Source organism: Rhinoderma darwinii, chromosome 3 (assembly GCF_050947455.1).
Source record: "Rhinoderma darwinii isolate aRhiDar2 chromosome 3, aRhiDar2.hap1, whole genome shotgun sequence".
In the NCBI taxonomy this organism is placed as follows: domain Eukaryota; kingdom Metazoa; phylum Chordata; class Amphibia; order Anura; family Rhinodermatidae; genus Rhinoderma; species Rhinoderma darwinii.
The window spans coordinates 423,998,554-424,013,169 of NC_134689.1; positions in this window are offsets into that span (position 1 = coordinate 423,998,554).

Here is a 14,616-nt window from a genome sequence, read left to right on the forward strand (position 1 = left end):
ACCCTCAATGTGGCTGTTATCAGCTGCCTGGGCACACACCAGGGCTCAGCAGGGAAAGATGAGGGGGATAAGCTGTGCGGAGTGCATCAGGGTAAGTAAAACTGGGGTAGATTAAAAATCAAGGGATGTATGATACATTTTGGAGCACTCTTTCATACGGAGCCTTCGTTTTTCGGGACACGTGTCACATTTATATATTGTGTCCTTCCTTATCCCCCTCTTATAGCAGACTTTGTACCTCTTTTGACTTTATACTTTCTTGCCAGTTTGGGGAACTTCTCCTGGAAAGTGTTGCCCTGGTACGATGCGTGTGGCCTCGCTTCCAGAAGTACTGGTTGCCCCCCCTTCTTGGTTTTTAGAAATTCGTTTCTTGATAACCACCTCTTGAAATTCCAGGAAAGTTCCCGTCTGGCCTGTACATCAACGTAGCATGTACGCATTGTACAATGCCATCTGTATGATGTGCACGACCAGCTTCTTATACCACACTGCATTGCGCTGTATGGCTTCAGGACTTGATCTGACAAGTCCACCCCTCCCATGTACCTATTGTAGTCCAGGATGCAGTCTGGTTTGGGGGTCTCTGTACTGGTACATGGGTAGTGTTGTGGGCATGTATTGTTGTCAATAAAAGGTCATCTCTCTTGTCTTGTACTTGACACACAATATGTTGCTGCTAGATTGTGACCTGCTCTCACCCCTTCTGAGTGTTTGCCCAAGCAGAGTCTTAGGGAGGCCTCTCAGATTTCTTCTTGCAGTGCCGCATGCCGCAGGATTTCTGGAAGAGAGGCAGTTGAAGAGGGGGACGCTGGTAAAAAAATTATCCAGGTAGAGGTGGTAACACTGGTCCAGCAGTGGGTGCACCAAATCCCACACAATTTTTGCGTTAACTTTTAGTAAGGGGGGGCATTCTGGGGGCTGAATACTGGTGTCCTTCCCTTCATATATCCTAAATCTGTAGGTATACCCTGATGCACTCTCGCACAGCTTATACAACTTCACGCCATACCTTGCCCTCTTACCCGGCAGGTACTGGCGGAATTGAAGCCTCCTGTAATGGACTTGCCTGACACAGCTTATTTGTAGACACCCGTGGTTAATCAGCCTGCATCTGTGCCTAGGTCTGTTAGAGTGACTCGATCTGCTACCACTCAGGCTGGGAGGCTGAGGAGTGGGAGAACCTATCACAACCTGGCCAGACAGAGCTAGCTCCCGCCCTCGGTCTATTTATAGCTTCATTTCCTGCTCCTCCTTTGCCTGTGATTCTGTTTCCTGGCTCTGCTGCTCCTGCTAATACTATTGACCTCTGCTTCAAATTGACCCTGGCTTTACTGACTACTCTCCTGCTCTGCGTTTGGTACCTCGTACACTCCTGGTTTGACTCGGCTCGTTCACTACTCTTGTTGCTCACGGTGTTGCCGTGGGCAACTGCCCCATTTCTCTTAGCTTCTGTGTACCCTTGACTGTTAATCTGTCGTGCACTTATTGAGCGTAGGGACCGTCGCCCAGTTGTACGCCGTCACCTAGGACGGGCCGTGCAAGTAGGCAGGGACTGAGTGGCGGGTAGATTAGGGCTCACCTGTCTGTTTCCCTACCCCGTCATTACACCTCCCCTTAAAATGTACCAAGGACTCATCAATAGAAATACACGTCTCGGTGGTGTATGCTTTGGAAAACCGGGCACTGAAACGGTTTAATAGGGGTCTCCGTTTATACAAACGGTCAAAACTGGGGTCATCTTGGAGTAGGCAATGCTCATTAGGAGAAGCGAAGTATTGCCTCATTTTTTTTTTTTTTTAGGTTCCAGTTCAGTTCTGAAGTTGCTTTGAGGGCCTATATATTAGAGACCCATATCAAACACCCCATTTTAGAAACTAGACCCCTCAAAGTATTCACAACAGCATTTAGAAAGTTTATGAACTCTTTAGGTGTTTCACAGTAATTTAGAGCAAAGTAGAGGTGAAATTGACATATTATTTTTGTCAGAAAATCCTTTTTATACCATTTTTTTTATATAACACAAAAGGTTTTACCAGAGAAACGCAACTTAATACTTATTGCCCAGATTATGCAGCTTTGAGAAATATCCCACATGTGGCCCTAGTGTGGTAATGGACTGAAGCAGCGGCCTCCGAATCAAAGGAGCACCTAGTGGATTTTGAGGCCTCTTTTTTTATTAGGCACCATGTCTGGTTTGAAGAGGTCTTGTGGTGCCAAAACAGTGGAAACCCCCCAAAAGTGACCCCATTATGGAAACTAGACCCCTTGAGGAATTCATTGCAGTTTTCTTGGGGTGCATACGACTTTTTGATCAGTTTTTATTCTATTTTTAGTTGGCGTGGTGACTAAACAGCAATTCTACTACAGTTTTTTTATTCTATTTTTTTTACATCGTTCACTGTGCGCTATAAATGACATATTCACTTTATTCTGTGGGGCGATACGATTACAGTGATACCCTATGTTTATAGTTTTTTTTATGTCTTATGGCGTTTGCACAATAAAAATATGTTTTGTATAAAATCATTGACTTTTTGTGTTACCTTATTCTAAAAGCCAGAACTTTTCTATTTTTCCATCAAGAAAGCCGTGTGAGGACTTGTTTTTTGCGTAACGAACTGTAGTTTCAATCATTACCATTTTTAGGTACATGCAACTTTTTGATCTCTTTTCATTCCATTTTTTGAGAGGTGAAGTGACCAAACAATTGTGATTGTGGTACGGTTTATTATTATTTTCTTTTACGGCGTTCACCGCGCGGGATAAATAACAAAATAATTTTGTAGTTCAGGCCGTTACGGACGAGTTGATACCAATTATGTATAGTTTATTTGTTTATCTATTTTTATAAATAATAAAGGACTGATAAGGGAAAAAGGGGGATTTTTACTTTTATTACTTTTAAAACTTTTATTTTCTTATTTTTACACGTCTTTTTTTTTACTTTTTTTTTTACTTTATGACTTTGTCCCAATAGGGGACTTGAGGGCAGGAGGCCCTGAACGCTATTCTAATACACTGCACTACATGCGTAGTGTAGTGTATTAGAGCTGTCAGCTACTCTCTGACAGCAAGCATAGTGGGTCCTGACTTTGTCAGGACCCACTAGGCTTCCGTCGATGGCATAGCCGGTTGCCATTGTTTGGTGTCCAGTTGCCATAGTTACAATCGCTGGCCGCTATCGTGTAGCAGGCCGGCGATTGTAGCTTAACCCCTAAAAAGCCGCGATCCCTATTGAACGCGGTTTTTAAGGGGTTAATCAGCGGGGACACAGCGATCGTTCCCCGCTGTAGGAGCTGTGACAGCTGCTGTACAAGAGAGAAGTTGTCACAGCTCCTGCATGTGTCGGGAGGACGGCCGAAATGGCCGTTACTCCCGTGACGTACTATTAGGTCATGGAGCGCGAACGAAACAGCTACCATGACCTAATAGTACGCCCAGGAGCGAGAAGGGGTTAATATAATCTTTCATGGCCTGTCTTTCCATAGCAGAAAGATTATAAATCCCCTTCTTGGGCAGCTTAGCATTAGGGAGTATTATAATGGGACAGTTGTACAGCCTATGAGGAAAGAGAGATTCACAACCAATTTCAGAAAAGACATCCACAAAATATTGAATGCACTCAGGCAACCATTAATATTAAAAGACATGCAAGAATCATAATTTAGAATTCCACTTAATAAAACCTGCTTTTACCCAATCAATAACCGGATTATGTGTCTGCAACCATGGAATACCCAATATTACTTCAGAGGAAAAATGCCCATAGTTAAGGAACACCTGGAGCAAGCTTTTAACTCGGGTGATCGAGCGTTGCTTTTGGTACCGACCGAGGAAAGCAAATTTATTTTCTAGATGGCAAGGGCCTTTTGAAATAATTGAAAAGGTGGGGGATGTAAACTATAAAGTCTACCAACCAGGTTAAAGAAAGCTAGAGCAGTTAAACTATGTAAAAATGAAGCCATGGAAAGACAGATATATTCTCTCTGAAGTAAATAACCCCTGTGGTCTTACCCCAGAAGTGTATGTGTCAGAATCCCTCACTAAACCACAGAAACAGGAGGCAAAAGGGTTTTTGCAGAGAAACACTAACGTGTTTTCAGAATTGACAGGACGTACCAACATAATCAAACATGACATTGTCACCGAACCTCAGGTACGGGTCCACTTGAAACCTTAAAGAGTCCCTGAAGCCCGCAGACCAGCCATATCTGAGGAGGTCAAGAAACTGATAGAACTCAGGGTTATTGAGGAGTCAAAAAATGGCTGGTCAAGTCCCATTGTGTGGATTCCGAAACAGTCTGGCTCGTTGCGCTTCTGCAATGACTTTCACAAGCTGAATGAGGTATCAAAGTTTGACGCATACCCAATGCCGAGTTGAGTTAATAGAGAGACTCGGCACAAACTGCGTTTGTCACTCCGGATGGTCTGTTCTAATATGTTTGTTTACCTTTCGGGTTACATAGGGCTCTGGCAACTTCTCAAAGGTTAATGGACCTAGTCCTCACACCCCATCGTCAATATGCTTCTGAATATCTGGACATCATTATCCTCTTTAGTAATGACTGGGAAAGCCACTTATCGAAAGTACAAGCAGTACTAAATTCCCTTAGAGCAGCGGGATTAACAGCAAAGCCCAAAAAGTGTTCTTTAGGTCTTGAGGAAGCACGGTATCTGTGGTACATAATCGGTAGAGGGGTGATAAAACCACAAGTGAACAAAATTGAGGCTATTCAAAACTGGCCACGACCCTTAACCAAAAAGCAGATGAGAGCTTTTTTAGGGATTGTAGGGTATAATCGCAGGTTTATTCCAAACTTTGCCAGCACAGCAGTGCCCCTAACAGATCTCACCAAGGGAAGAATTCATGTCATGGTTAGGTGGAACACGGAGGCTAAAAGTGCCTTTCAAGAGTTGAAACCGGTCCTGTACAACCAACTAGTCTTAATCACACCCGATTTCAAAAAGGATTTCATTGTACAAACTGATGCATCTGATGTAGGGCGAGGTGCAGTTCTTTCACAAGGGGTTGGTGGTGAGGATCATCCTGTGACATATTTAGTAGAAAGCTTACACCTGCTGAGAAGAATTATAGCATAGTTAAACGTGTGTGTTGGGCAATCAAGTGGACCCTGGAGTCTCTGAGATATTATTTTCTGGGTCATCGCTTCATGTTGGATACAGACCACTCTACTCTTACATGGATGTGTCAAGTTAAAGGGAGAAACAAGAGTTACACGGTGGTTACTTACGTTACAAAACTTCCAACTTACTGTGGAGCACAGAGCAGGAAAACTGCAGGGCAAGGCTGATGCTTTGTCTAGAGAATATTGCCTTGTAGCTCAATGTGTCCGACCCCACAGGCTCAAACAGAGGGGGAGGGTATGTGTGACAGTGGCAAGTAAAGTCATTGAGGGAAGGTATATTTCCCCTAGAATCCTGTTGTATGTGTCTTAGTCTCCAGGGAATGTTTAAAATGGAAAGCTTAGACTTTACAAAGCTGGCTAGTTGGAAAAGGACCTGGAGTCGGACTTGGGAAGAGTAGGGTGGATTCCCAAATATCTAGTCCATCTCTGTCATTAGGACTAGACTGCTGGTCAATTAGCTGCGCCTGTAGAATCTTCAGAAGAAGGTGCAGACATAGGGTCGACCGTCTCACTTATGGGTCTGACTCCTGAGTCTGGGACATTGCCTGCTGTCTGTGAGTGAAAATCGGTGTTACTGTGTCTCCAGTGCCTGGTAGGAAGGTACCTAGTATAGTCAGGAACTGTACTTGTATAGCAAGTGGTCAGCCCAGCAGGTTTCTTTTGTTTTTGCCTGAAATGTAAAAGGCTTATTTTTTCTCAAATAATTTTTTATTCAAATTTTTATGGCACAGCCAGATGTAACATTTAAGGCTATGTACACCTCTGCAAGGCAAATTTTCATTAAATTTTTTATTAAAAGGTGGATCAGTGTGATTCGTGTAACTTTACAAACACTTTTTATTAAAAATTATTTTTACTTTTTGAGATACAGCTGCTCTGTATTCTGTATACAGAGCAGCTGTGTCTAGCGCTATTCGCTGAATCCGTCAGTCCCGCAGACTTAATGGATTCAGTGACGGCAGGTCCTGCGTGTCTCTGACACGCAGGATCCACCTGTAAACTATCATATAAAGCCTTAGGGTATATTCACACGTAGCAGTTGAGGTTTGGTTGAAGTCCACATTTGAAAAACACATGCGGTTTTACTGTGGTTTTGCAATGTGTTAAATGGTCTCTTTTTTTTTTTCAGGTGAAACACATATCTCTGTTTACAACCCTACTCGGGCTCTACGTTCTGCCAACGACCTTAGATTAAAATCCTCCATAATCCGAACCTCCCACTCCCGTCTCCAAGATTTCTCTCGTGCTGCACCTGTCCTCTGGAATGCGCTACCCCAGACAATCCGATTAATTCCCAATATCCACAGTTTTAAACGTGCCCTGAAAACACATCTATTTAGACAGGCCTATAACATTCCCTAATCTGACTCCTTTCCATGGCCCTCCTTTTAGATTAGTCATCAGAATAAGATTCCCTCACACTCCTTCTCTTCATGTCCGTCATACACGGATACTGGATGGTGACCGGCTCATGCAGCTTTATGTTACCACCGCATGTGTATAAAAATGGCCGGACCATTGTACAGAACAAACACTGTTACACTTTGTGTCTCCCTTATGTCCTCATAGATTGTAAACTCTTGCGAGCAGGGTCCTCACTCCCCAGGTTTGAATTGTAAATGAACTTTGTGACTATGTAATGTCTGATATTGTTTGTTTCATGTCCCCTCTAAGGGTATGTGCACACGATAGCAGGCATTGGTGGAGCCTGATCGGCTTCCGTAGCCGCCGGCAAAATGGCGCCGGCTCAGAAACTGATCCGCCGTCATCAGCGGTGGAAGTCAGCTGTATGTTACAGCTGACATCCACCTGTAATGGCAGGAAACGGAGCTAGCACCGATCCCTGCCATTAACCCATTCGATGCAGCAATCAAAAGCGATTTGCTGCATCGTAGCGGTTACTAGCAGGTCGCCGGCCCTGACAGGCAATCAGGACTAGCGACTGCTGCTATGGCAACAGGAGACACAATGGACTACGTAGGTAGTGCAATGTATTAGAAAAAAACATCAGACAGTTGGAACTTCAAGTCCCCTAGTGGGACTTGAAAAAAAGTGTAAAAAAAAAAGTATAAAAAAGTGTAAAAAAATGTGAAAAAATTAAAAGTTTGAAAACAATAAAAATTTCAAGTAATAAAATAAAACACAATCGCCCTTTTTCCATTATCAAGTCCTTTATTATTGAAAAAAAAAAATAAACCAAGTATTTGGTATCGCCGCGACTGTAACGACCTGAGGTATCAAATTATTATATTATTTATTGCACGTGGTGAACAGCGTAAAAAAAACGTATAAAACTATACCAGAGTTTCTGTTTTTTGGTCACTTTGCCCTACAAATATTGGAATAAAAAGTGATCAAAAAGTCGCACATATTCTAAAATTGGTACCTATAAAAACTATAGCTCATCTCGCAAAAAACAAGCCCTCATACAGCTCCGTCGACAAAAAAATTAAAAAGTTATGGTTCTCACAACTTGGGGACAGAAAAAAATACTTTCTTTTTACAAAAGTAATTTTATTGTGCAAAAAGTTGTAAAACATAAAAAAGTGCTATAAATTAGGTATCGCCGGAATCGTACTGACCCGCAGAATAACGTGAACATGTAGTTTATAACGCATGGCGAGCGCTGTATAAAAAAAACTTAAAAAATTTTGGCAGAATTTCGGTTTTTTGTTTACCTGGCCTCCCAAAAAATAGGATAAAAGGTGATCAAAAAGTCGCATGTACCCCAAAATGGTACCAATAAAAACTACAGCTTGTCCTGAAAAAAAAAGCCCTCATACCACTACGTCTATGAAAAAATGTAATTAGTTAAGGCTCCAATAAGTCAGGAAATAAAAAAAATATGCAGTTGTGCAGCCCGAGGGGAACATTTCTTCTGTTTTCAAGTGGCGATTTATCAAGGCCCTAAAATATCCACTGGAAGCGAGGGCACCCGTAACATACCAGGACAACACTTCCCAGCAAAATTCGCCAAACTGCAAAGGTGCAGAGTGTGGACCAAAAGGGGTATAAGAAAGGATGCCATATATCAATGCGACACCGAGCGGTGCAGAAAGGATTGCTTCACAGCGTAACACACATCTATGGATAATTTTATAGTTTTTTTTACCCCATTATTATACCACCTGACTATGCCCCTGATGTACTCTGCCCAGCTCACATGTACTCCCACATTATAAACGGAAACACCAGCAATACTCAAACAAAACTACTACCAAGCAAAATCTGCTCTCCAAAAGTCAAATGGCGTTCCCTCCCATCTGAACCCTACAGCGTGCCAAGACAACAGTTTACTTCCATATATATGGCATCGCCATACCTGGGAGAACCCTTTTAACAATTTTTGGGGTGTGTGTCTCCAGTGGCATAAGCTGGGCATGATATATTTGCCACTGAAATGGCATATCTAGGGAAAATATAAAATTTTAATTTGCACCATCCGCAGTGCAATCATTTATGGAAAAGACCTGTGGGGTGAAAATGCTCACTAAACCCCTTAATAAATGCCTTGAGGGGTGCAGTTTCCAAATGGGGTCACTTCTCAGGGTATTACTTCACATCTGAGCCTCTGCAGTTGTGAACCAATACTTTGTAAATCGCCAAATTAGGCCTCAATTTTACATGGTACGCTTTCACTCCTAAGCCTAGTCGAATGTCCAGGCAAAATATTAGGGCCACATGTAGGGTGTTTCTAAAACCGGGATACATGACATAATAATTAGAGAGCTGTCTTGTTATGGTGGCACAAGCTGGGCACCACATATTGGCATATATATGGAAAAAAATCCAATTTTCACTCTGCAACATCGAGTGCACACTAATTTCTACAAAACACCTGCAGTGTTAACATGCTTACTAAACCCCTAGGTAAATGCATTGAGGTGTGTAGTTTCCAAAATGGGGGTCACTTCTGGGGTGTTTCCACTGTTTTGTCCCCACAGGCGCCCAGAAACCAATCCAGCAAAATCTTATTCCAAATGGCACTCCTTCCCTTCTGAGCCCTGCCGTGTGCCCAAACAGCAGTTTATGACCACATATGGGGTATTGTCGTACTCGGGAGAAAATTCTTTACAAATTTTGGGTTCTTTTTTTCCTTTATTTGTTGAGAAAATTAAAAGTGTTGCGCTAAAAGTACGTCTTATTGAAGAAAAAGGATTGTTTTTATTTTCACTGCCCAATTCTAATAAATTCTATGAAACATCTATGGGGTCAAAATGCTTACTACACCCCTAGATGAATTCCTCAAGGGGTGTAGTTTCCTAAATGGAGTCACTTTTTGGGTGTTTTCATTGTTTTGTCACCTCAGAAGCTTTGCAAATGTGACATGGCCTGCTAAATGTGAACTCCAAAAGCCAAATGGCACTCTTTCCATTCTAAGCCCTGCCGTGTGTCCACACAGCCGTTTATTACCACATGTGGGGTCATTTTTTACTCGGGAGAAATTGCTTTACAAATTTTGTGGTGCTTTTTCTCCTTCAGTCCTTGTGGAAATGAGAAAAAATTAGCTAAATCTAATTTCAGGGCCAACTTCCAATAATTTCTGCAAAAAACCTGTGGGGTCAAAACGCTCACTACACCCCTAGATAATTTTGTCAATGGATGTAGTGTCCAAAATAGGGTCACTTGATGGGGGTTTCCACTGTTTTGTCCCCTCAGGGGCTTTGTAAATGTGACATGGCCTCCACAAACCATTCCTGCTAAATGTGAACTCCAAAAGCCAAATGGTTCTCCATCCCTTTTAAGCCCTGCCGTGTGTCCAAAGAGCCGTTTATTACCACATGTGGGGTACTGTTTTACTCGGGAGAAATTGCTTTACAAATTTGGTGGTGCTTTTTCTCCTTTAGTCCTTGTGGAAATGAGAAACAAAATCACTAAACCTACATTTTCTTTGAAAAAATTTAGATCTTCATTTTCTTGGCCTACTTCCAATAATTTCTGTAAAAAACCTGTGCTGTCAAAATGCTCAATAAACCCCTAGATAATTTCTTTGAGGGGTGTAGTTTCCGAAATGGGGTCACTTTTGGGGGATTTCCACTGTTTTGGCACTGCAAGAGCCCTTCAGACCTGACATGGTGCCTAAAATATATTGTAACAAAAATAAGGCCCCAAAATCCTCTAGGTGCTCCTTTGCTTCTGAGGCCGGTGCTTCAGTCCATTACCGCACTAGGGCCACATGTGGGATATTTCCTAAAACTGCAGAACCTGGGCAATAAATATAGAGTTGACTTTCTCTGGTAAAACTTTCTGTGTTATAAAGATAATTGGATCAAAAATTTATTTCTGCAAAAAAATATGAAATTTGTCAATTTCACGTTTACTTTGCTTTAATTCCTGTGAAAAGTCTAAAAGGTTAAGACATTTTCTAAATGCTGTTTTGAATACTTTGAGGGGTGACGTTTTTAAAATGTTTTTAATTTTTAATTATTGAATTATTTTTGCCTCAAAATATACAGATATGGAGCTGCAGTATGATGGATTCTTGTTATGACTGAGGATGTCTTATATTTAACTTCTAGTGATTGATATCATGAAGTAATATGAACCTGATCCCTTCTCCCTCCGTCTGCCCTGTTCACATGTGACTTATACAGAGTGAAGACGTTTTTAATTATTGAATTAATTTTGCCTCAAAATATACAGATATGGAGCTGCAATATGATGGATTCCTGTTATGACTGAGGATATCTTACATTTATACATACTTTGATCACTATTTTGGATCGAACGCTGGTCTGTATTTTTTGCACAGCAGAGATGATTGATTGCTGAGCATGCACAGTAGAGCTCTGTGATCGTAGCTGGAACCTAGAGTGTGGTGAACTTTCCTCCTTCACTTTTCTATTGTAATAACAATGTTCACTGGTTGGAATGGGCCATGTGATCATTTGTATTCACCCATTTATAACGATGTTTTTAGACATAATGTTAGGCTTGACAAAGACCCTTCACTCACTATGGGTCGAAACGTTGCTTGTCGTTTGTGGATGTCTTGACAATAAAACCACTTTGATGATTTGAAGACGTGTGCTGTTGTCCTACTACTTCTTTGGATATACATCGTGCTGGAGTTGGTTTGCCTGGCTTGACAGCGTGCACCGCACCATACTCGGGACTAGTGCTGCTTCAAAAATCTCCTTTTTTCTGATATTAAACCACAGAGGCGTGCACTTTTGGAGAATGAATCCGAATCCGCCCAGTGCCATGGGCTTGATTTCCCGAGATACTACTGCACTATCTAGTGCATCAACTTTACAAGGTATGTCAAAGACATTCGCATACAGCAATGAGGATGCGTTAAGGATTGTACAGAGTGCAACTTATGATTCAGCGTTTTTAAGTACTCCATCAATGGATGCCTTGAAGAGGCAGTATGAAAGTGAAGCTAAAAGAAAGATTTCACTGGAGTTACATCTATCTACATTATTGGAGTACTACAAGGCACAGAGAATCCCCAGAGGCTTAAGATCACATTTACGCCCGAATCTGTTTCCTAATAATGAGTACTTCTGCACGAAGTTTGAACACATATCTAACAAATATGCCTTTGATTTAATACTTCTCAATGTGGAATATCTACAATCAGAAATTGCATTGATTGAAAATAAATTGAAGGAAGTTGAAGTATCAATTGTCCAATCTTCCAATGAGCTAATCTTTGGTTCTCTAAAGGAGAAAATCTCCATGAATTTGGATAGAGTGAAGACCGAGATAGAGAGAACGAAAAGAGATAAATGGCATCGTGATTTGGAGGACTATCGTAATGGTAAAATCTACAATTGGCAAAATACGAATTCATATGGTCCTTCCCAGAGGCGGAGAAAACCGAGGAAATTGGGGAGTGGCAATCTGTTATACACTACCGGTGATTCTGATTCAACCGATGACGCCAATCATGCACCTTTTTTAGACAAAGGTCCACTTGGAAGTATGGACGGTCTAGGAGGGGTGGACGGAAACACCAACGGCAACGCAAGAGGCCGATTTCGTTCGAGATCGAGACCCCCAATGAGGAGGAACCCTCCAAGAACGAAAATATAGTGGTAAATATCTCATCTATAGACCTCACGAATGACCAACTTCAGGTGTTACAGAAAGGTCTTTCATTTTGTCTTGATACTGATGTTGATTGGTTCCAATTGGATCTTGATCTTAAAAGTTTTTTTAGACGTCTGAACCTTAAAGTAATGTTTTCTAAAGATAATGTTACTGTCTGTGAGAAAAGTGATTCTGATTGTATGTTTCAGTCTAGCAAATTGGGTCTTAGACCAACTAGCACATATATGCCTCCCTCTAGCCCGATTATTGATACGTTTTCAAAGATTGTGTTAGATGAGATTAAATCATTAAAAGAGAGTATTACACATGATACAAGGAGTAATTTGAATCTTACAAATAAGGAAAGGAAGGCTTTAAAGGAACTTATGAATAATAAGGAGATTACTATAAAGCAGGCCGATAAAGGTGGAGCCACGGTCATTTTGGACAGTAGTAAATATGAGTCAGAGATTTATAGTCAATTGGCAGATAGTGAGATATATCAATTGTTACCTAGAGACCCCAAGTTAGAGCTATTGAAAGAGATCAAAGGTATTATTGATGTTGCAGTGGAACAGGGTATTATTGACCAACAATTGGGGAAGTTTCTGAAGGTGGAGGAACCAATTACTCCAATATTATATACACTACCTAAGATTCACAAAAATCTCCATGCCCCCCCAGGCAGACCAATTGTGTCGGGGAGGGGTTCAATTTTTAATAATATTGCAATCTTCCTTGACAAAATCCTGAGAGAATATGTTTTGAAGGCCTCGTCTTACATTAAAGATACAACAGATTTTTTACATAAATTACAACTGATTGAGGCCAGTGGTCCTGTATTACTTGTATCATTTGATATTGTATCTTTATATACTAGCATTGAACACAATAGAGGTTTAAGGGCAATAGAGAAATGTCTCGCCAGCACCGGATGTGACCCAGGGTGTAGACGCTTCATCCTCCAGCTGCTGGAGCTGGTACTAAGGAAGAATTATTTTCTCTTTGGTGACCAGTTCTATTTACAGCTAAGGGGGACGGCGATGGGGTCCAACGTGGCCCCAACGTATGCGAACATCTTCATGTCCACCTTTGAGGAGGAGTATGTCTACACCTCCCCCCATATGGATCACATCCGCTGCTGGTGGAGATTTATTGATGACATTTTTGTCATATGGGAAGGTGATAGGTTGGGTCTTGATCAGTTTTTGTTAGAACTTAACACTCATATTCCAGCTCTTCAATTTACCATGGTTTGTTCTGATCGAGAATTACAATTTTTGGACACTTTGGTACAATGGAAAGACGGAGTATTTTCCACAGATTTATTTGTGAAACCCACAGACAGAAATAATCTCCTTTTATATAGTAGTAACCATCCTAGACACATGATTGAGTCGTTACCATGGAGTCAATTATTAAGGGTAGATAGGATTGTGTCAGATACTACACAGAAACAAATTAGGTTGACTCAGATGTGTAATAAATTTACGAAGAGAGGTTATCCTAGGAAACTTGTACAGAAACATAAGGATAGACTAGACAATTGTTTGGAATCCAATATTAAGGGTGTACAAGTTGAACGTATACCATTTATATCAACTTTTGGCAATTTGAGTGGTCGCATAGGTAATATTCTGCGAAAGAATTGGCCTATAGTGTCCAAGGGACATAATGAGATTGACACGTTGAGAATACCACCTATTATGTCATATCGGAGGACTAAGAATATCAGAGACACACTGGTTAAGTCAGACGTGGGTAGTAGAAAGAAAAATACACAATTGCTACTTTGCCCCCCCAAAAATGGTAATTTTCCCTGTCTGAATTGCTGCAATTGCAATAATATTGTGAAAGGGAATAGTTTTCAGCATCCACATACGGGGAGGGTCTTTAATATCAGACACAGATTTACGTGCAATTCAGATTTCGTTGTATATATGATTACATGTCCTTGTTCATTGATTTACATAGGAGAGACAACTATGCCTATTAAATTGAGAATTAATAAGCATAAAAGTACAATCAGAAAGAAAATGATGGAACTTCCATTACCAAGGCATTTTATTGAAAAGAATCATCAGTTAAATCAATTGAGATTTAGGGTAATAGATTGTGTCCCGATACTCAGGAGGGGAGGGGATAGACAGAAGCTATTGAAAAAGAAAGAATTACGTTGGATCTTTGAGTTAGATTCCCTATACCCCAAAGGTTTGAATCTAGAATACAAGATAATTCCTGGACTCTGAAATCCCATTGCTGTTTTTAACATTTTTTTAATATTGTACACTTGATGGGTGATTTCTGACACATTGTGTAGCATCTATTTTTTTGCATCGTCTTGTATCCCTGAGGGTCTTGATATTTTTGGAATATTTCTTACAGATTTGAGCATGTTCGTGATGGAGGTTTATTCACCACACGCCAGCGG